The sequence below is a fragment of the Dipodomys spectabilis genome, unplaced genomic scaffold (assembly GCF_019054845.1).
Source record: "Dipodomys spectabilis isolate Male_0828 unplaced genomic scaffold, ASM1905484v1 ptg000136l, whole genome shotgun sequence".
NCBI lineage: Eukaryota > Metazoa > Chordata > Mammalia > Rodentia > Heteromyidae > Dipodomys > Dipodomys spectabilis.
In genome coordinates this window covers 13168-37071 of record NW_024870813.1, presented here as the reverse complement: position 1 = coordinate 37071, position 23904 = coordinate 13168, and the positions used below count along the sequence as shown (strand labels likewise).

At 47.6% G+C, this 23904-nt stretch overlaps 1 protein-coding gene across 1 annotated transcript in view; it reads right to left on the bottom strand.

Annotated features, from left to right (window-relative positions):
• The window catches only part of LOC122116490 (rho GTPase-activating protein 22-like), a 100478-nt gene that overhangs the window by 63791 nt on the left and 12783 nt on the right, over positions 1 to 23904 (bottom strand). Inside the window, exon 2 of the mRNA XM_042690148.1 lies at positions 16508 to 16595. The gene's annotated coding sequence lies outside the window, so the exon portion shown is untranslated. The remainder of the gene's footprint in view (positions 1 to 16507; positions 16596 to 23904) is intronic.

Genomic DNA, 23904 nt, shown 5'->3' with positions numbered 1-23904 from the left:
ACCATACACTCACATTCTGGAACTGGAAGGGCCTCTGTGTATTATTAACACACCTCATAGTTCATGCGGTGGCCAATCCCCCATCCCAGTGTGTGTGTGTTTGGGGGGGGGGAGGTGTATTTGTGTATGCATGCATGCCAACACTGGGACCTGAATTCATGACCTTCCTCTCACTCACCCTTGGCTTTTTTTGCTGAAGGCTGGTGTTCTACCACTTAAGCCACAGCTCCCCTCCTAGCTTTTCACTGGTTAATTGGAAAGTCTCATGGACTTTCCTGCCTGGCCTGGCTTTGAACCTACATCTTCAGGCTTATGTCCAACCATGATCCTTAGATATCAGCCTCCTGAGTAGCTAGGGTTACAGGTGCGAGCTACTAGCTTCTAGCTCCTTCTAGCTTTTTGAAGTGTACAATTCATTCTTGTTACTTAATGAAACTATTGTACAAAGCCCACAAAAACTACTTATTTTCTTTTTTTTCCGTGTGGTACTGGGGATGGAATCCAGAGCCTTGCACAAAGTGCTCGACCACTATACCCCAGCACACATGAGAATTTCTCACTCCCATTTAGCTTATTTAGCTTATTTCCAAACGTAGTTCAAGCAAGAGTTAAGAAGCGGGCTGGGTCTTCCTGCCGCTCATGGATCTCCGTGGCTCTTCCTAACTGTAGTAAAGCACAACAGCAGGAATGCTATGTAGCTGAGAAGAAGGCAGGTCAGTAGAGTCTACGCATGTTGTAAAATAATGAGTGTTTACAGTCACCTTCTTCAGCGAAGTTTATTCTGGAGCTGATAGTACTCCATCATGTAGACTTACAACTTGGCTAAGTGGTTTTTAGATTGCTTAATTTTTTTTAAAGATTTTAAAAGACATGCAAGGTTAAATTTGCAAATATAATGGAAATGCTGTATGTCTTTTTTTTTTTTTTGGTTGGTCATGGGGCTTGAACTCTGGGCCTGGGCGCTGTCCCTCAGCTCTTCAGCTCAAGGCCAGCGGTCTACCACTTGAGCCACAGCACCACTTCCAGTTTTCTAGTGGTTTATTGGAGATAAGAGTTTCACAGACTTTCCTGCCCCAGCTGGCTTTGAACCGTGATCCTCAGACCTCAGCCTCCTCAATAGCTAGGATTACAGGCGTGAGCCACTGGCGCCCCGCACTGTATATCTTTTGACGTGATAAAAATCCACTTTGGAATTTTAAAGCAAATATGTTGTAATAATGCTGTTATAAGTAATATTTTCCTGTCTCTCTCTGCATGTTTTCTATTTCAGCACAAACATTGTGGTAAATGTTCATAGCATTATAACTGTTTAGCCACTGAATGATAAATATGTTAGTGGAAATTGGAAGATCTATGAAATTATGCAGAATTCATTTTTCTATTCCCAATATTTGCTGAAGTTAAATAAAAATTTTCAAGCCATTGATGTAATTTCACAAAAAGAAGAAACAGGCTGGGAATGTGGCTCAGTGATAGAGTGCTTGCCTAGCATGCATGAAGCCCTGGGTTCGATTCCTCAGTACCACATATACAGGAAAAGCCGAAGTGACACTGTGGTTCAAGTGGGAGAGTGCTTGACTTGAGCAAAAAGAAGCTCAGGGACAGTGCCCAGGCCCTGAGTTCAAGCCCCAGGACTGGCAGAAAAAAAAAAAAGGATTAAGCGGTTTTTGTAAGGGGCAGATAATAAAGGTATTTCCATTGCAACTCAACTCTACCCATGCAGCCACAGGAACTGCATAAATAAATGGGTGTGTCTATGTTTCAATGAAACTTCATACACAGTTGGGCACTGTGACTCAAGCCTGTAATCCCAGCTAATTAGGAAGCAGAGGTCTGAGGATTCAAAGCCAGCCTGCCAGAAAAATCTGACACAGTCTTATTTCCAGTTAACCACTGGATGGAGGAAATGCAAAAAGGAAGTGGAGCACTAGCTTTGAGCACAGTCGGGGTCAGTGCCCATGCCCTGAGTTCAAGCCCTAAAACGAGCACCCCCCCAAAAAAAAGCCTACACACACACACAAAAAAAAACAATGAAGCAGAGAGAGAGAGAGAGAGAGAGAGAATTGACAAGTGGGATTGAATCAAGCTAAGAAGTTTCTGCATGGCAAAGGACATAATTAACAAGCTAAAAGAGAGCCTGAAGAATGGGAGAAAATCTTTGCCAGCTAAGTCAGATAATGACCCAATATCCTTAATATGCAAAGAGCTCAAGAAACTAAACCCTCAAGGAATCAACAACCCAATTAATAGATGGGAAAATGAGATGAATAGAGACTTCTCAGAAGTAAAAATGGTCAACAGACACATGTTTAACATCACTGCATTTCAAAAAAAAAAATCCCCTGCAGATCAAAACAACACTGGAATTCCATCTCACCTCATTAGAATGGCCACCATCAAGAATACAAATAAGAAGCCAGGCGCTGGTGGCTCACGCCTGTAATCCTAGCTACTCAGGAGACTCAGATCTGAGCATGTACATCACAGCCAGCTTGGGTAGGAGGTCTATGAGACTCTTCAATAACCAAAAAGCCAGAAATGGAGCTGTGGCTTAAAGTGTTAGAGCACTAGGCTTAAGCACAGAAGCTCAGGGACAGCACCTAGGAGTTCAAGCCCTAAGACGGATACAAAAACAAAAACAAAAGATGGCAATGTGGATTGTAGTTTGCACAGTTTGGAAAGAATTTTGGGATACTTGGGAAAGGGTTTCCTCTTAAGCTAAGATGTAATTGTTTTTGAAAAACAGACAAATGGTCATCCCCGAGATGACAGGAATTCTGCCTAAGATGTTCTCTGCTGCCAAGTGACAGAGTGGGAGGAGGCAGTGGACGACCAGCCTGGACCACCTAGCTTTCCAGAGGCACTGGCCCTGAGGCCCTGACAGCAGGCTGTGAGGTATGCGCCGCTGGCCAGAGCTCAGGGCCAGCACATGGCCAGTGCCCACTCCTGGGAGGGGCAGCGGGGTGGAGGGGCGGGGCCAGCCAGGGCCCAGCTGCCAAGAGCTTCCGCCACAGTGGATGCTGCTGGTGGAAGGAATGTGTCTGCAGCTCCAAATTCCCACAGAGAAACACAAGGGGGGAATGGCTGCAGAGAAATTCCTGGGCTACATTTTTCTTGCAGTTCATGTGGCCTGAAGCCATTGAACTTGGCCAGACTGCCCAGGGAGAGATTTTACAAAACCCATTGTCCTAGTCCCAAGTCTCACCCCCTGCCCTACATATACCCCTGCCCCCACCTGCTCTTTCTGCTTTTCTTTCCTTTCTCCCCCAACCCCAGGACCAATGGACAAATGCTGCCTGGGAAAGAGGGGTGTTTACCAGAGTGAGAACTAAAGGCCTTTTCCTGCCCACGACAGACAGGTGCAGGCAAGGCATTTCCAGGTGACTCTGAAGAGATACACGCAAATACACATGAAAGCACATAAGCCCAGCTCGGGTGGTTCACACCTGGAATTCTAGCTAATTAGGAAGCTAAGATCTGAGGATCATGGTTCAAAGCCAGCCCAGGCAGAAAAGCATGTGATATTCTTATCTCCAATTAGCCACCAAAAAAGCCAGAAATTGATTTTCAAAAAAAAAAAAATAGCTAAGCAAGAGCACAAGGCCTTGAGTTCAGACCTTGGCACTGGAGTACCCTGTATGCACACACATATGCACACACAGAGTAACACATCTTATGTGCCTACTGTATGCCAAGCACTGTTCTAAGCATTCTATATAGATGACCTCGTTCATTCTTATGAGAATTCTATCACCACCTGTTCTACAGATGGGGAAACGAAGGCACAAAGGGATTAAGTGGCTTACTTGAGGCCCCACAGCTAATAAGCAGGAGAGCAGAACCCCAAGCGAAGTGTCTGGCACCAATATGACAGTCCCCCGCTGTCTGAGTCTTTCCAGACGCCTAGCAAGTATCTCTGAAGTTATACACATCCCACCTACAAAGGCTGTGCAAAAGCCAGGCTCTGGTGGTTCATGCCTCCTAGCTACAATGGAAGCTGAGATCTAAGATCACAGTTCAAAGCCAGCCCAGGCAGGAAAGTCCATTTGACTCTTATCTCCAATTAATGAGCAAAATGGCAGAAGTAGAGCTATGGCTCAAACGGTAGAGGGCCAGCCTTGATTGAGAAAGCTAAAGGACAGTGCCCTGAGTTCAAGCCCCAGAACTGGCATGTGAATGTGTGCGTGCACACACACATAAACATACACACTGATACATAGACACAGACACAGACACACAGACACACACACACACATACACACACACACACACACACACACACATACACACACACACACACTCCCATGCAACCTACCATGAACCAGGCCTGTCTGGGGCTGGGCCTGCTTAAGGCACCTAGTATTCACTGTGGCTGCTGCTACAGCCTCCCCATAAAGGCACGTTGGTGATTCCAGGGGGTCTGGCTATGTGCTAGCCCCTACAAGTTTACTAATGTGTTAACTCTGTGTCCCTTACTCATGTACAAAGAAGGAAACTGGTTCATGAAAGAGATGACTAGCACTGGGCACAGGAGGCTCACGCCTAGAATCCGAGCTGCTCAGGAGGCTAAGATCTGAGGACCACAGTTTAAAGCCAGCTAGGGAAAGGAAAGTCTGTGAGACTCTTATCTCCAATTAACCACCAAAAAGTCAGAAGTGGAGTTGTGGTTCAAATGGTAGAGTGCTAGCCTTGAACAATAAAGCTCTGGGACAGTACCCACGCCCTGAGTTTAAGCCCCAGGTCTGGTACAAAAACAAAAACAAAAACCCTAAAAGATTAAACATTTTTTAAAAGAGAGAGGGACATGACTAGGCTTGCTGCTGTAACAAGTAGTTCTGTGACCTTAGTGGTTCAGGCCACTCCACTCCCCGTAAGTAACGGTGAAGGAAGGGGCAAGGCAGAATGGTATGTTAGTGTTCATGCAGGGGCTCCTTCTGGGACCTTAGTGTCCTCATCCGTGTGCTCTGCATTTCCACAGAGCAAAAAGAGGGATCAGGGAGGCCTGCAGGGGCAGTAGGGGCATCTGATGCCCAAGTGTGTCCACTGGGACCACCCTGCCTTGACTGAGCCTGACTCCAAAGCTGTCCCAATTGCTCACCATGTTAAAAGACCATCAGACTGGGACTGCAGATCCCCGGGGCTGGGAGCATCAGCCGTGAAGCTGACAATGGTACATGGGCAATGCCCAGTACCCACTTTTCCTTTCTTGGCAGATCTGTGGCAGGGGTGAGCAAGGGAGTGGCCTCGTGGACCGGGACCTGCAAGGTCAGTTAACACGGGAGGCATACCATACTTGCTGCTGCCACCTAGTGTCCGTATGGGAAAGGTGCAAGGCATCCTTCAGCCACAATGTCTAGGTCAAGTTCGTCCTGTCGGAGGCTTAGCAGGCTGCCTAGCAGCGGCTGCCTTGTCTGTGTTTTCAAAGCACAGATGCAAGTGGGCGGGTGAAGCCCCTCTTCCCTTGGGATTTTGCCACAGTAACTGTGATTCTTCAAGGTCTTACCTTCGAAGAATGTCTCGGCATTCCATTCAGTCTGGAAAGGTCTCAGCTAGATAGGGGTGTCAGGGATGAAGGGCACAGGGTGGGTTCCTTCCAAGCTGACCTTGGGGTTGCAGGGAGATAATAGCACTTCAGAGGTGGGCTGCTGGAGGCTGCAGGGCAACCCCTTTCAAGGGGAGGGACTGGGCTGCCGGACCTCTCCAGCCTTGCCATCTCTGCGTGGAGTGGAGGAGGAATATACAACCTCCTCCAAATGTCCCTTCCCCCATTTCCAGGGGGTATGTCAACCAAGAAGGCCCTGTCACACCCAGCTCTCCTATTACCTAACTCCTGGAATACTGTCATCCCTCATTCCCCAGGTACTCAGTACTAGATAGTACTGAGGTGGTATTGAGGTGTACCCCAGGGCTTCAATTTCTTGAGGGCCCTGAGGGAAGGGGGCAGGTAATCACAGACTAGAGCACTCCAGAGGTACTGCCTTTAGAAAAAAATACACTTTTGTCCCACTCCTGATTCTGTGTGGGTCTAAAGCCCTGCATTGGTGCCTGTATAATCCTAGCTATTCAGGAGGTTGAGCTATGAGGACGAAGGTTCAAAATCAACCCAAGCACACATATCTGAGACCGTTATTTCCCATGAGCAGCAAAAGAAGAAAGCCAGAAAGGGAAGTGTGGCTCAAGTGGTAGAGCAGTAGCCTTGAGTGAAAAAGCCAAATGAGAGCGTGAGGTCCTGAGTGCAAGCCTCAGTACTGGCACAAACTAAAGAGAAGAGAGGAAAAACTGTAAAACATTGTTGATCTTTAAAAAAAAAAAAAAAAGCGGGGGGGGGGGGCTCTTTGCACAAATCAATACACCAAATTTTCCATCTTCTCAATTCTCCCAGCCAATGACTCCTCTGCTGCTGGCCATAGAAGGACACAATCCCCAGCAAACCACTCCAAAGAACATAAAGCAGCAAACCCACCACCTCCAGCCACAAAAGCTCCTGTTATGTCCGAACTCCTGAGACCCTAGTCTTGTATTTGCATATCCAAAAAGACTACTTAAGTGACTCTTCACAGGACAAAGAAGATCAGCTTCTCACAGAAGAGAAAAGCCTTCTGGGCCCCCACATTCTTTGGTAGGGACCCTCACTGCAGGATAGTCCCAGCTGGCTGACACTTTGAGCCTCCTGCTTTTTGCTTCGCCAACATTCTTCCTGTGGAAGTGGGGGGCGGGGGCGGGGAATGGGAACACTGCCAATCAATCATAGCCTTCTCCGCTGGACTCCCTTCTGGGCCCTGGGCTGAGTTCAGATGATAACCCTTGGTTCTGCTTCCTGATCCAGCCTCCTTGTGTGTCTCCCTGCCCCATTCAGCCCGGCTTACCCAAGCTCCTTCTGGAAAGTCTGATTCTCTAGGATGCTGGGATTTCGCAACAGGGATGCTACGGTTTGAATGTGTCCCCAAACCAGCGATAGTTGGAGACTGATTGGTTGGTTGGTTATTACCAGTCATTCCTGAGGCTTGAGCTCAAGGCCCCAGCAATGTCTCTTAAGTTTTTGTTTGTTTGTTTGTTTTTTGCTCAAGGCTAGAGCTCTACCACTTGAGCCACAGCTCCACTTCTGGCTTTTTGGTGGTTACTTGGAGATAGGAGTCTCACAGATTTTTCTGCCCAGGCTGGCTTTGAACTGCGATCATCACATCTTAGTCTCCTGAGTAGCTAGGATTACAGGCATGAGCCCCCATGCGCAGCTCCTCTGCTGGATATTTAATCTGCAAATTTAGATGTTAAGCATATTTGGGAGGTAGCTAAGACTGGATGAAGTCACAAGGTGAGTTCCCCATGAAGGCATAAGTAATTATTCAGTAAGAAAAACAAGAGGCCTGAGCTGACACACTCACTCAGTCTGCCATGTTATGATGCAGCCCAAGGCCTTTACTAGGTACTGAGCTCCAACTCTCAGCCTCCAGAACCACAGACCAAATAACCTTCAATTCTTTATAAGCTACCAAGTCTCAGGGTCCTTTGGTATAGTAACAGAAAGCAGACTAAAACAGGGAGGTTCTCAGGCTTATTGACCACCTATTAGATGCTAGTCCTGGCTTATCTGCAACTTGCGAGGAGGATTTGCAAAGGTCATTGTTGTCACCATCCCAGGCAGCACCGGAAGCGAAGGTCACCTTCCAAGTGTCCTGACCAGGAAGCAGCTGGACTATCTTGGGCCCCTCAAACTTCTGCATTTTGATTCCTCCTGACCCCAGGAGCAACACCATACATCCTAGGGTTGTACTTCATGCTAAGAGAGTGACATGGAATGGCAGAGGTGTGGTACAGAGCAGGGATGTAGGAAGGTAGCTTGGGTATAACCATCTGAGGACTCCTGTGCTGGAATGTCAGTCTTGAGTGGCAATTTCAGAGCCTTTCAGAAGTAATGTCTCAGAAGGAATTAATGTCATTCTCTTGGAACCTGTCCATTCCCTTGGCAGCGAGTTATTATAAAAGCCTAAGTTTGGTTCCTGAATCTGGGGCTTCTTGTCTTGTCAGGTGATTTTTTTTCCCTTCTCACATGTTTCAGTCATGAGGCTATCAGCTGTGACATAGCCCAGAGGGATCCCCATAGAAGTCTAACAGATGGGGGCCACCCAATCTTGGACTTTCGGCCTCCAAACCTATAACTTACATAAACCTCTTTTCTTTAGAAAGGCTCTGCCCTCAGGCATTTTGTTACAGCAACAGCAAACAGCCTACTACAAGGAAGAAAAATGCCAAAATGCCTCCATCAAGCATAAAATCTTATTCAGGTCCAAAGACTTATCTAAAGCAGTGATATTCCAACAACAACAACAACAAAAAAAAACAAAACGGGGAAATGCCAGGCACTGGTAGCTCATATGTGTAATCCTAGCTACTACTCAAGAAGCTGAGATCTTAAAATCACAGTTGAAAGCCAGCCCAGGTAGGAGGAAAGTCTGTGAAACTTTTATCCCCAATTAACCGCAAGAAGCTAGAAGTAGAGCTGTGGCTCAAGTGGTAGAGCACTAGCTTTGAACACAAAAGCTCAGGGACAGCACATAAGCCCTGAGTTTAAGCCCCAGAACTGGCACCAAACAAAAACAGAAACTGGGAAATACCCTAGGTGCCCCATGGGAATCTTTACTTTCTCTCCACAGCATTGGAGAAAGGAAGACAAATCAAAACTCTTTAAAACAAAAAATAAAATCATAAACAGATATAGTTCATGATTAATAAGAGATGTCCCTGACAACAACAAGGAGTTTTTTTTTTTTTTTCCTTTTTTGGGTCTGGTCATGGGGCCTGAACTCTGGGCCTGGGCGCTGTCCCTCAGCTCTTCAGCTCAAGGCTAGCGCTCTACCACTTGAGCCACAGCGCCACTTCCAGCTTTTTTCTTTTTGCTTATGTGGTGCTGAGGAATCGAACCCAGGGCCTTGAGCATGCAAGGCAAGCCCTCTACCACTGAGCCACCTTCCCAGCCCCAACAAGGAGTTTTTTAACTAAAAAATATTTTTAAAACTAGCCTTTATCTGGGCAAAATAGCATATAGCTCATACCAAGTAGCTGGTTCAAGGTCAAGTTGGGCAGAAAAGTCCATGAGAGTCTTATCTCTGCCTAATCAGTACAAAGCTAGAAGTGGAGGTGTGGCTCAAGTGGTAGAGCACCAGCCTTGACTGAAAAAGTGAAGCAAGAGCCCTGAGTTCAAACCCTAGTGCTGGCATACAGACAGACACAGACACAGACAGACAGACAGACAGACACACACACACACACACACACACACACTTCATAAACCAAATAAAACATGTCTGCTGGCCAAAATGAGCCCATGGGTGAGGAAGCCATGGTTTGCAACTCTATTATCAGCTTAGTAATTAGACTTCATTTCTTTGCCCAGCTTCGTCTTACTGCTTTAGAATGATTGCACCTCCTTGTCTTCTTTTACCAAGCACCAGTCTCTAAATGCAGGAATCTAAGCCCTTCCTCCAGGGGCTCACAGAACAGTCCTAGTTAGATAGCACTGCTCTTTGAACATTCTGCACACACAGATGGCCATGGCAGACTTCCTGCTACAGGACACGGTGTGTGTCCACTGGCCGGGCAGATCAAGCTCTGGAATGATGCTGACATGGCTGACCCACCAGCCTCACTCCATCCAAACAGCAGCAGCTGTCCAGGGGCTCCTGAGCTGAGACTCCTGGCTGGAAGAGCCCTGTATTCACCCTCAACTCCCAGAAGTGACCTGGTTCCTCAACCCTTACCCACTAATCCCCACCGCAGTCCACCCCACACTCTAATTTATCTAGGGACTTAGTGGGGTTGAGATCACTCCTAAAGAATTTTATCTCCATCTTCATTCAGTGCTAGCATTGAGCACGCCTCCGTCCCACACAGCCCACCGCCCCTCCCTGTACAGGTCACTGTCTTCCCTCCAGGGGGCTCCGCTGCTGCCACCATTCCTGTCTCAGAACCCCTGTACCCATCCAGCCCTGGCCAGTGGGGTGGGGGTGGGGGGGCTTCTGCTGGCTGAGGACAAAAACATGGGAAGGACCGGGGACACTGTCATAGTCGTGAGACACTGGACAAGTGACCTTTCTGGGCCTCAAGCTGCACACAGACAGCACCAGAGCCTGCTAGCTAGTCTGCATGCATCCTCTCCAAGGAGAAACACAAGCAGTCACCTGAAGAATCACAGGCTTAGCTCACAGGTGGCTCACGTCTATCGTCCTAGCTACTCAGGAGGCTGAGATCTGAGGATTGTGGTTCAAAGCCAGCCTGGTAAGAAAGTCCTTGAGACTCTTATCTCCATTAAGCCACAGAAGATCTACAAGTGGAGCCATGGCTCAAGTAGTAGAGATCTAGCCTTGAGCAAAAAAGCTCAGGGACAGTGCCCAGGCCCTGAGTTCAAGCTCCAGGACCAGGAAGGAAGGAAGGAAGGAAGGAAGGAAGGAAGGAAGGAAGGAAGGAAGGAAGGAAGGAAGGAAGGAAGGAAGGAAGGAAGGAAGGAAGGAAGGAAGGGAGAGAGGGAGGGAGGGAGGGAGAGAGGGAGGGAGGGAGAGAGGGAGGGAGGGAGAGAGAGAGGGAGGGAGGGAGGGAAGGAGGGAGGGAGGGAGGGGAGAAAAGAGAAGAGAAAAAGAATCACACGCTTGCATACTAAAGAAGATAGGAATTAGGGAACCCATCTCCATTGCTCTCCCAATAAGATGATCAGTGATACCGGAAGGAATTAATGGGGACTCTCATCCCATCCATCAGCAGACACATACTCAGGCCTGGCCTGGTGTGAGGAAGTGAGGGGGCGCCCCCAGGAAGGCAGGCAGACTTCTAAGCAGCTACTACAGATGGGTGATGACTCACCCGGATGTCTGCAGACTCAAGAAATGGAAATGACACTGTCTAAATATTCAAGTGATTGCTTGCTGTGTTTCCAGATAAGTCCTTCCAAGAATCAATGATCACTGACAAGATCCAGCTGACAACAAGCAAATGTGTCACAGAGAATCTGAAACACCATGAGGTTCACAAGTATAGTCTTTCTAGGCTTTTAATTTTTTCTTTGTGTCTCTACTGGGGTTTGAACTCAGGACATGAGCACTGTCCTTTACCTTTCTCGCTCAAGGCTGATGCACTACCACTTGAGCTATAGCTCCCCTTCTGGCTTTTCGGTGTCTAATTGGATATAAGAGTCTCATGGACTTTTCTTGCCCCAGCTGGCTTTGAACTGTGATCCCCAGATCTCAGCCTCCTGAGTAGCTAGGATGACAGGTGTGAGCCACTGGTGCCTGGCCAGATGAGCTCTTCTAAGAAACAATGTCCAGGTGACACAAAGCATATATGCCACAAAGGGTCCAAAACTCCATGAAATTCAGAAGTACCACTGTAGTAGGCTTTTTAAGAGATAAAGTAGACCTACTGCTTTAAACAGAGAGGCATTTTATCTCCAAACATGTGAGGAATGGTGGCTGCAGAAAAATACACTAGACATACTATTTGAAAGGTCACTCATAAACACTTTGAAATCAAGTTGGATATTTCTCAATCCTCAGATGCTTTGCTGTAATAATTGCTAAACTTTACTGAAGACTTAACACAGGCTGGGTATTATCCTAAGATAAGATACAGAGGACCACAATACTATGGAATAGAGGATTTCAAAAGAATGATGAGTTTATTTTGTGTGCCCGTAATAGGGCTTGAACTCAGGGCCTAGGTTCTATTCCATAGCTTTTTCACCTGAGGCTGATGCTTTACCACTTGAGCCACAGCTCTACTTCCAGCTTTTTTTGGTGACTAATTGGAGGTAAGAGTCTCACAGACTTTCCTGCCCAGGCTGGCTTCTAAGCTGTGATCCTCAGATCTCAGCCTCCTGAGTGGCTGGGATTGTAGGCACCTGGCTTCCAGGCTGGCTTCTAACCACAGTCCTCAGATGTCAGACTGAGTAGCTAGAACTATCGGTATGAGCTACTGGCACCCTGCTTTGCATTCCATTTTTATTGAGTGCTACCCTAGAGCTTGACTTTGGCTAATGGAATCAGCTACAGGCTCTTCTTCAGTGTCTCCTGTTCAGGGCACCCCCAGTTCAATGTTAGGCTGAGAAAAGTCAATGTAAGGCAGAAGGAGGGTAGAGGCAGGAGGACCTTGAATCCCAGGCCAGCCTGAGCTACAGAGTGAGACGTGGTCTTCCTACTACCCATCAAAATATGGAAGAAGAATGCGAGGAACTGGTGGCTTATGCCTGTAATCAAGAGGCTGAGATCTGAGAATCATGGTTCAAAACCAGCCTGGACAGGAAACTCTGTGAGACTCTTATCTCCAGTGAGCCACCAAAAAGCTGGACGTAGAGCTGTGGCTCAACTGAGTATGAGCTTTGAGTGAACAAAACTAAAGGATGGAGCCTGAGTTCAAGTCCCAATATCTACACATTAAAAAAAAAAGTGGGGAGGGGGCAGGAGAAGGCCAGACTACAAGGTGGGAAATGCAAGCAGCCACTTTTGAAGGTGCTGCCTCTCCCGTTCTTGGCAATGGGAGTTGCTAAAGACTTCTCAGCTACGCTCGTTCTAGTCATTACCCATCGTCTGGCGCTCTGCGAGCAAACTGAGGAGCCTGGGGTCAGGCTGAGACGCAGGCTGTCTGGTACCAAGTGCCAAGATAGTTCCCTATCAGCCTCCCTCCTAAGGCAATGGCTAATTTGATCAGGATGCTTTCTCTGGGCAGGTCTGCCCTGCACTATCTGCTTCCAGTGAGAGCAAGCGGCGGGTGCTGGCTGTCATTCAAGGTCAGGCCTCAGAGACAGCAGGCAGCAGCCTTCCTGTCTGCTCCAGACTGCAGGCTGAGGAAGGACAGGTGGCTACAGGCTGGGCGCCTGAGGGCCACACTGCAGAATTCAACCCCTTCCTACCACAGGACATGGTCCCCAGCTTTGCTCCTGGCTTCTAGATCCCTGAGCAGCCCCAATAGCCACCCATTTCCCATGAGCCCCCTCTCCCCATTTGTTGTAGATTCTCTCTGTGGAACTGTAGGCCTTCTGGGAAACTTCCTCTTAGGCAAAGGACCCAGGGGTCCTGGGTTTCTAACTTTGAGAAGGAAAACATCAGGAAAGAGAAAAGCATGAGCCAGCCAGTCGACACTATTAACACTCCTTCTCCCCCTCCTTCTCCCCCCCCCCCAATCAGATCTGGGGCTTGAACTCAGGGCCTGGGGGCTGTTCCTGAGCCTTTTCACTCAAGGCTAGAGCTCTACCACTTTGAACCACAGCTCCACTTCCAGTTTTCTGGTGGTCAATTGGAGATAAGAGTCTCATTGACTTTCCTTGCCCGGGTGGATTTCAAACTACAATCCTCAGATCTTAGCTTCCTGAGTAGCTAGGATTACAGGCATGAGAAATGGGCACCCAACTGGTTTTATTTTCAAAACAACTCTCTCCCATATACCCTTAGCTTCCTTTTGAGTACAGCTCACTGAAAGTAGCTCACTGTGGACTCCACAGTTTATTACTCCATTTGTCAAGTCCTATTTACTCCTGTTCCTCCCCTTCCTCCTATCCTCCTCCTCCTCCTCCTCCTCCTCCTCCTTTGGACTAGGATTCACTGTGTCACCTGGGATGGCCTCAAACTCAAGATCCTCCTACTTCTGCCTCCTAAGTGCTGGGATTACAGAAACATGCCAGTGCACTCAGCTTCACTTAGGTTTTCAATTTTTGGCTTTGTTTACTTGAATCTGCTTCAAAACTCTTTTTTGGAGCCCAGAGTGGTAGTGGATCTTGCTTCTCAGTCTTTTCCCTAAACTTCACCCAGGCACTGGGGCAGGCAGGGGACCAGGGGGAAAGACAGACATCCCTGCTCCTGGTCATCTCGTGTGAGTTCTAGTCTTAAGTCCCAGTGGACTCCCTTCATGCCCCCTGCATGGAAGCATCTTTACCCCTGAGGGTCCTGGCAAGTCTGTAACCCCTCCTCATCCTCTTCTCCATCAGCATCTGGGCTGTGGTCAGAGAGAGGCCTTGGAGTCTGTTTTTCATAAGAAATGGATGCTGGGGGCTAGATGTGTGCCTGGGATCCACTGCCTAGCAAAACTCCATTTGCTATCAGGTTTCAATGTGCTTTTCCCTGTCTTGGAACCTTGGAATGAGCCATATAAACAACTGTCTGAGCCAGAGGCTGCCCTGCACTTTATAACTGGGGTACCTGTGAGTGCCTATGGCTTCCGAGAGTCTTACCTCCATTGCTCAAACTCTTGGTGCAACACAGAGTGATGTGTGTGGGTGGAGCCGGGGGCTGAAGCCCTAGGAAAAGAAGAGGAGTCTCCTTTTCTGAGCCTTGCTCAGTGGCCAGATGTGCTTGATAATAAGCACAGCATATTATCAGATGCTCTGGAATTGGGTGTAGCCGGGCTGGAAGGGTAGGAGGTGAGCCAGAGGGCCTACACTATCAGGTGTCTCCACTAGATGGCAGGCTTGGCATATTTTGTTTCATTTTCTGGATCGATGGTCACCTTTTAAAGGGTTGGAGAACCAAATAAAGCTATGACATTTATGTAGATGACTTGGTGTATGATTATATTTGGAGTTCCACCACATTTCTAGGAGTTGTCAGGTTTTCTTCCTCTTGGGAGGGGCACTGAATGGGGAGTAGGAATGGTCACCTGACTGCTGGGCGAAGCTTGCTGTGTCAGTTAAGTCACTGAGTCCTTCTGCCCTCCTTCCTGTCCCATCATGGACTCCCTGGGCTCTGGCCTGGACACTGGGCTCTTCTGTTAGTCTTCCTCTTCCTGGGGTTGTGTATCGTTGTGTGTGTGTGTGTGTGTGTGTGTGTGTGTGTGTGTGCACGCATGCATGCATGCCCATGTGAACGTGTGCACACATGCACACACAAGTATTAGGGCTTGACTGCAGGGCTGGGTAATATCCCTGAGCTCTTTTTCACTCCAGGCTAGCCCTCTACCACTTGAGCTGCATGTCCAGGCTGGCTTTGAACAAGGATCCTCAGACATCAGCCCCCTGAATAGCTAAAGATTACAGGCATGAGGCACTAGCACCTAGCCACATGCCTTTTCTTCTCCAGGTTTTAGGGGACCATTGCTTAGATCTATGCCTCAGGCTCTGCTTCTGGTGGAAGCCCTGCTGGTCTCCACCACAACCTGGCTCTGGTGTGATCAGCTGGCCTCAGAGCCAGACCCTGGCTTAATTCAGTAATAGCATCATGGCAAAACTTGGAACTTAAAAATACTTGTCTTGTAACTGCTCACAGGATAGCAGTATTAGAGCTAAATTCTTTTCCTTCTTTCTGTCACATCATGATTGTGATGTGTGCATGTGTGTGTGTGCTTGCACACGTGTGCATGCATGCATGTACTTGGGGCTTTTGTTTTTGTCTTTTCGTCTTTTGGTACTGGGGATTGAACCCAGGAAGTTGCACTTGCTAGGCAAGTGCTTTGCCACTGAGCTCCTGCTCAGTCCATGTGTACTGGGGCTTAAACTCAGGGCCTGGGCTCTGTCTCTACCTCTTGAGCCATGCCTCAACTTCTGGCTTTATGCTAGTTAACAGAGATAAGAGTTTCACAAACTTTCCTGCCTAGGCTAGCTTTGAACCTCTACTCTCAGATCTCAGCCTCTTAAGCAGCTAGGAGTAGTATAGGTACAAGCCACTGGTACCTGTCTCTAATTTTGGTTTATTTTATTTTATTGTCAGTCCTGGGGCTTGAACTCAGGGTCTGGGCATTATCCCTGAGCTCTTTTGCTCAAGGCTAGTGCTCTACCACTTTGAGCCACAGCTCCACTTCTGGTTTTCTGGTGGTTACTTGGAGATAAGAGTCTCATGGACCTTCCTGCCAGGCTGGCTTCAAATCACAATCCTCAGCTCTCAGCTGCCTAAGGAGCAAGGATTACAGGTGTGAGTCGCCAGCACTACGCTCTAGTTGTGTTTTTAGATTCACAGTAAGCCTTATTTTAGCCTCTGAGTCTGTATTAAGATTTCATTCAAACTTATTTCCAATATTTCTGTTAACTGGTTCATTTACATGCACCCATAAATCTAAAAAAAAAAATCTACATTTCCTCAAACCCAAGAGCTAATCATCCAGATAACTGATTAAATTTTCTAATCTCTTCCCTAAAGTTTTCTTTGGTTTGGTGCCAGTCCTGGGGCTGGCCCTGAACTTCTGTGATCAAGGCTAGCACTTTACCACAGGAACCACAGCTCTGGCTTTTGGTGATTAATCAGATATAAGAGTCTCATGGACTTTCCAGCCCGAGCTGGCTTCAAACCACGATTCTCATATCTCAGCCTCTTGAATAGCTAGGATTACAGGTGTGTGCTCCCCAGCCCTCCTGGCACCTGGCCCCAAATCTGCCTTGATTTGGCCCACATTTCCCAGTTGTGCTTACAGGTCAGGGCCAATGCCCTGCAAGGAAACAGAAGTAGATGTGTGGTGGGGGGGGGGGGGGGGCGGGGAAGGTAAGATGCTATCTCCACCTGGGCCACATGCTCCTTTAGTAGAACTAAGTGATGCTTTGGCCTACCTGGGCTGATCTCAAAGAGGTGCTTTCCTGGGTCCTCTGGGTCAGGAAGAAACTCAGTCACCTGGGTCCCTTGTAGAGAAATAAATCCCTAAAATGGAGACAAATGCAAACAGGAGACATGAGATGGCTGGGTAGGGCTCTTGCTGTTAGTCCCTGGAGAGAGGAGGGCAAGGGACTATGAGGAAGGTGCCAGTTGCCCAGGCCCTGGCAGAGCAACTGGGTGATCCCCTCCACAGCAGGGGACCTGGCACGGAGCGTCTCCCCTCCCCCAGGGGTCTCAGGTGGGGGGGGGGGACACTACCACCAGCATGCAAGGGTTAGGGGCTCTGTCACAGGTTGGGCCAACAAGACTCAGCATAAAGCAAGGAAAGGCAAGTCTGAGGCAGAGAGGAAGGTTCTCAGCACCCTTACCTCCCATGCCAGGGTGCCTATGTGTGGTCTTATGGACCAGCTGTGCAGTGTCAGGCAGAGGAAGGCTGGCATCCTGGGTGAGGCTCCTGAGGTGACTTTGGGACAGCCCCACTGATGTGCAGGCCCCACTCCTGACAGGAGAGGAGTCCCATCTTGGTTTTATTCATGTATGTATTAATAAGTATGTATGTATTAATGCTGGGGTGGAAGCCAAGGTCTTAAGCCTGCCACCAAGCTACACCCCCAACTACAGGATTCACTTCTTCCTCCCCCCTCTTCTTCCTCTTCCCTCCCTCCCTCCTCCTCTTCTTTGTCTTGGTACTAGGTCTTGAACTTAGGGCTTGGTAGTCTCCTTTAGCTTTTTTAGCTCAAGGCTGGTGCTCTACCACTTGAGCCACAGCTCTACTTCTGGCATTTTGGCCATTCTTTAGAGATTAGAGTCCTCGGGGCTTTCCTGCCTGGGCTGGCTTTGAACTGTGGTGCTCAGATCTCAGCCTACTGAGTGGCTAGGATTGCAGGTGTGATCTTTAGTTGATTGGGTGTGGATATAGGATCCTGAGTGGCTAGGATTGCAAGTATAATCTGCAGTTGGTTGGGTGTGGATATGGGATCTTGGAACACGAGTGTCATTTATGTGTGTACTACACACTCGACACTCTGCCCTATGGGCTAATGCTGAAACCTGATATCCAGATAGGAAGACACTGGGACAGGGAAGATGTGTAAGACTCACCGAAGAAAGAAGTAATATCCAGCATGTAGGAACAGCTCCAAAAATTAAATGTCATAAGAACAAAACACAGAATTTAAAAATGGACAAATGAGCCAGGCATTGGTAGCTCAAACCTATAATCCTAGCTACTCAGGAGGCTGAGATCTGAGCATCAAGGTTCAAAGCCAGCCCAGGCAGGAAAGTCTGTGAGACTCTTACTCCATTCAACCACCAAAAGCCAGAAGTAGTGCTGTGGCTCAACTGGTAGAGCACTTGACTTGAGCAACAAAGCTCAGAGACAGCACCTAGGCCCTAAAATGTTTCTTGTTTGTTTGTTTATTTTTGCCAATCCTGGGGCTTGAACTCAGAACCTGGGCACTCTCTGTGAACTTCTGCTCAAGGCTAGCACTCTGGATGGGAAGATGGCTCAGTGGTAGAGTGCTTGCCTTGTAGGCAGGAGACCCTGGGTTCAATTCCTCAGCACCACATAAGCAGAAAAAGCTGGAAGTGGCCCTGTGGCTCAAGTGGTAGAGTGCTCACCTTGAGTTGAATTGCTGAGGGACAGCTCCCAGGCCCAGAGTTCAGGCCCACGACCAGCCCCCCCCCCCCCCCAAAAAAAAAGGCTAGCACTCTATCCCTTGAGCCACAGCACCACTTCCAGCTTTTTCTGTTTATGTGGTACTGAGGAATCGAACCCAGGGCTTCATGTATGCTAGGCAAGCACTCTATCACTAAACCACATTCCCAGCCATAGGCCCTGAGTTTAAGCCCCAGGATAGGCACAAAAGAAAAAAAAAGAGGTAAATGAATTGAGCACAGTTCTTCTCAAAAGGAAATGTACAAATGGTCAATATATGCATTGAAATGTTCAGTATCCTTATCCATAGAATAAATGCATCACAATTATTAAGCCACTAAGGTTGGCTATGGGACAGTAACACTGAGGTCCTGGGAGGGCCCACACACCATGTTCCTGCTGAGTACCCCACACCAAGGGACCAGTGTAAACTTGCTGACTCGTGTTCCCCACCCCCAGGCTTCCGTGACTTTGGTCTCTTCGGTGAACCTCCTTCAACTTGTTTGGACTTAGTGTCATGCAACTCATGGAAACCCTTTTATAAAACTCCACCCTATGCAGGCAACAGCCTGGGTTCAAATTCTGTCTCAATGACAGATAAGTCTCACTCTCTCTTTTCTTCTTATGCTGGTCCTGGGACTTGAACTCAGGACCTATGTGCTGTCCCTGAGCTCTTAATGCTATACTACTTGTGTCATAACTTTACTTCTGGCTTTTTGGGTGATTAATTGAAGATAAGAGTCTCATAGACTTTCCTGCCTGGGCTGGCTTTGAACTGTAGTCCTTAGATCTCAGCCTCCTGAGTAGCTAGGATTACAGGCATGAGCAACTGGCACCCTGCTAGTGACAATTTGTGTGTGTGTGTGTGTGTGTGTGTGTGTGTGTGTGTGCTGTTCCTGGTCCCTGAGCTTTTTTTGCTCAAGGTTAATGCTCTACCACTCAAGCCATAGCTCCACTACTCAAATAAACCTCTTAATCTGAGAATTTTGTGAGGCGTAGTGAGCATCAGATGAGTTAAGTATTAGATTCTTAGAGGGTAGCCTGGCATGTAATAGGAACTGTGTTAGTGTTGTCTACAAGATCTATCAGCGTTACCCAGGCTCCACATCAGGTAAAGGACCAGTAGCTAGCACCTGTCCTTGCCTGGATGGCATCATCTGTTTTGTCAGATTGCCTCCGGCCCCATCCCCATGTCTGCTTGCACTTCCTTGCTGGGCAAGTACTAGTTCATTTAATGCTCACAATGGACTATTAGTGTTCCTGTTGTATAGCTAAGGAATCGGAGGCACCCAAGACTATGCATTTACCTACAGCCAAGCCAAGGCTCTCTCAGACAAATCCTTGGAGGAAAGGGGGAGGGGGAGCCCCCCACAGGGCCGCTGACATCTTGGGTGGTGAGAACACGTGCAAATTTGCCCTTTTCTCATTTGAGCAACAACAGACAGGATGTCTCTTTCCCCGCAGATGCTTGCTCTTGAGAAATTACAGCAAGAAACCAGAGACGCAGCTGGTAATCCTTGTAACTGAATTAACAGTTACTGTCTTGTTGGGAACCTGGAGTTACTGGGTAATAAGTGAGGACGTAGCCAGGGAATAGGAAAGCTACTTATTAGCAGGCGTGGTGGGATGCCTTGCTGGGGAACGGGGTACAGCTCAGGCATTTGCTGCATCAGTGGGTCCATGTAAATCTGGGTACTTGGCTTATTTTCCCCCATTAATTTTTTTTTATGCTTCTGTTTGTCATCCATTAAAATGGGAATAAGAATATTGGCATTGATCTTTCCTTCTCTCCCTTCCTCCCTCCCTCCCCTCCACTCTTTCCCTCTTTCCCTCCTTCTTTCTTTTTTTAAATCTTTTACAGATGCTTGCTCTTTCTTGTCTTTCCTTCCTTTTCTTTCTCTCCTTCTCCTTCCACCCCCTCCCCCTCCCCCATCTATCAGGCCTGATCTGTCCCTGAGATTTTATGCTCTACCATTTTATTTATTTTTTATTTTTTTTTATTGCTCTACCATTTTAAGTCACAGTTCTTCTTCTAGTTTTCTGATGGTTAACTGGAGTAAGAGTCTCATGAATTTTCCTGCCTGGACTGGCTTTGAACCACAATCCTCAGATCTCAACCTCCTGAGTAGCTAGGATTATAGGTGTGAGCCACTGGTACCCTTTCTTTTGTGGTGCTGTGGCTTAAACTCAGGGCTTCAAGTTCTGGGCAAGTCCTGTAGTGTAGAGTTCCACCCTAGCCCTCAGACCAAGACATTGTGATAAAACCTTACAAGCAGGCTGGGTGCTGGTGGCTCACATCTGTAATCCTAGCTACTCAGGAGGCTGAGATCTGAGGACTGTGGTTCAAAGTCAGCCAGGGCAGAAAAGTCGGTGAGACTCTTATCACCAATAAGCTACTCAGAAAAAGCCAGAAGTGGTGCTGTGGTCCAAGTGGTAGAGTGCTACCCTTGAGTACAAAAGAACTTAGGAGCAGTACCCAGGCCCTAAATTCAAGCTCCAGGACCAGCAAAAAAAAAAAAGAAAGAAAGAAAGAAAAAAAAAGAAAAGAAAAGAAAGAAAAAAAGATAAAAGACAACCTACCTAATAGAAAGATAGATGATAATAAGAAATGAATAGCTCACCAGGCACCGGTGGCTCACCCCTATAATCTGAGCTACTCAGGAGGCTGAGATATGAGGATTACGGTTTAAAGCCAGCCCAGGCAGAAAAGTCTGTGAGACTCTTATCTCCAATAAACCACTAGAAAACTGGAAGTGGTGCTGTGGCTCAAGTGGTAGAGCGCTCACCTTGAGCGCAGGGACAGTATCCAAGCCCAGAGTTCAAGCCCCACAACCAACAAAAATAAAATAAAACAAGCTAAATGAATAGCTCAATACACATGTGTTGAAGTCTGAATGCTCAATCCCCCAGAATTCTTTTGTTGGAACTTTAGTGCCCTACGTGGCAGTGTTAAAACATGAGAGCTTTGGGGAAGCAACTGAGCCCCGAGGAAGCCCTCCAGAAGAGGGTCAAGGCTTTATAAAGGGATGGGGAGTTCCTCTGTTATGTAGGGGCACAGCCCTAAAGGCCATCTAGAAAGCAGAAAGAAAAAGAAGGCTGGACACTGAATCTGTTGGCCATTCCAGCTTTAGCTTTACAGTCTCCAGCCATGAATAAGACAGTTCTGTTGCTTATAAATTACCTAGTCTATGGTTGTTTTGGGTTGGCAGGTCAAAGTGAATTAGGATAAAGATTTTCAAATTGATGTCCCGCTGAGCACTGGTAGTTCACCCTTGTAATTCTAGCTATATAGGAGGCTGAGAGAGAACGAAGGATTGCCTTTTGAAGCCAGCCCAGGCAGGAAAGTCTGTGAGATTCTGATCTCCAATTAACAATAATAACAACAACAACAAAAGTGGAGCCATGGAAGAGTATCAACTTTGAGCAAAAAGCCCCAGGACAGCATCCAGGCCCCAAGTTCAAGCCTCAGGACTGGCACGAGAGAGAGAGAGAGAGAGAGAGAGAGAGAGAGAGAGAGAGAAAACAAAACAAAAACCCATCATACTGATGTCTATTATTGAAAAAAAAAACCAAAAACATTCAGGAACTCATTCTCACACACACTTGATAGAATAGTAACTTTATACAGAATAATATTATAAATAGTAATGAAAAAAATGACATAGAAACCTTACACTTGGGGAGTAGTAAGGAAACTTTTATGTGCTACCCTGTAATATGTGCATCCAGATAAGAACATTTAAATACCATGAGAGATAACAGCAAAAAAAAAAAAAAATAGAGGCAGATAATTGTGGAGTGGAGCTGAGCCTGAGCTATGGGCTGCTGGCATGTCTCCCCTCCACCTCCCACTGGCAGAGCCCTACCAAGCTTCAGGGCCCGCCAGCCTGCTCAGCTCCCCTGTGCTTGGAATGTCCGTCCATCACTCCCAAGCTGGCTGGGTTTCTCCCCCTCCTTCCCCACAAGCATTCAGTGTGGTGGGCTTCCTCCAACTCACACCCATTGGCAATTATTCCCCAAGACCTCTGACCAGGGTCCATGCAGGCGCTGCCCTGCAGGGTGGCTCTGCTCAACATGTCTGTTTTGCAAACAAGGATGGGTTAGGGGACATCTCCCAGGGCCCCAGACAGTCCAGAAGTCTCAATCCTGACCAAGGGGCAGGAGCAAGATTAGCAACAGCAACAGCAATGAAGAATTGAACTGTGCATGAGTCTAGTTACATGTCTGGTTAAAACCAGAACCTACTCAAACTGCAAAAACAACGAGCAAGGGCTGCATTTGAAATCGAGACGATGTTTGACCAACATGGACCCTTCATAGGTCAGCCTCAAGCCAATGAGCTTTCAATCCAGACCCCATTGCTCTGTGTGTGTGTGTGTGTGTGTGTGTGTGTGCGTGTGTGCGTGTGTGTGTGCGTGCGTGTGTGTGCGTGTGTTCCAGTCCTGGGACTTGAGCTCAGAGTCTCATGTTCTCACTTGGATTTTTCACTCAAGGCTAGTGCTCCACCACTTGAACCATGGCTCCACTGCTAGCTTTTTTCTGCTTAATTGGAGATAAGAATCTCAGGTGTAGCCAGGCATTGGTGGCTCATAACTAGCTACCCAGACGATCTGAGGATCAAGATTTGAATCCAGCTCAGACAGGAACGTCTCTAATGAATCACCAAAAAGTTGTAAGTGGGGATGTGGCTCAAGTGGTAGAGTGCCTTTTGAGTAAAAAGGCTAATAACACCCAGGCACTAAGTTCAAGCCCAGGAAAACATAAAATTTAAGGGAGAGAGAGAGAGAGAGACAGACAGACAGACAGACAAATGGGTGGGCAGATTGTTCTGGCTTCAAACCATGATCCTCAGATCTCAGCCTCCTGAATAGCTAGGATTATAAACATGCTCAGCCAGTTTGCAGTTGTCTTGAGGACGTTGACATCTGAATTCAGCTCTGTCTCCTACCCGACAGGAGGCAGTTCTCTAGGAAGCCTTCATATTTCACCAGATAAGGTAAAAGGAGCAAACTGTCTAAAGAAAGAACTTCTGAAACATATTGCCTTAAGATAAGATCCTCCAAAGGCAGCATCTTAGAAAACTGCAGGTTCACTTTAAAAAGCAATTGCTCCATTTCCTTATCTGCTCTGAGTCTGATGGAGGGCTCAGATCCATCTTACAAAGCTCCAGCCAGTTGTCACTGGACCAGGAACTGAATGTCTCGGAATTTTACATAAATAATACAAATCGGGAAGGTCTCTGCCAGAAGGGAGGATCCTCCTCAGCTCCTTATCACACAAGCCTGCAACCAGAAGCCCCGGCCTTCCAAAAGGCAGACTAGGTAAAGGTTGGAAACAAATGAATTTTTGTAAGCTATGCCTGCCCCATGCAGTAGAGACAATCTCCCGACCAGCTCTTCCTCCCTCCTCCCCTCTTCCCCCACCCTCTCTTCCTCCCTCCTCCCCTCTCCCCCACCCTCTCTTCCCCCACCCTCCCTCCCTCCCTCCCTTCCTTCTTTCCTTCCTTCCTTCCTTCCTTCCTTCCTTCCTTCCTTCCTTCCTTCCTTCTTCCTCCCTTCCTCCCTTCCTCCCTCCCTCCCTCCCTTCCTCCCTCTCTCTCTTTCTCTCTTTCTCTCTTTCTTTCTTTCTTTCTTTCTTTCTTTCTTTCTTTCTTTCTTTCTTTCTTTCTTTCTTTCTTTCTTTTCTTTCTTTCTTTCT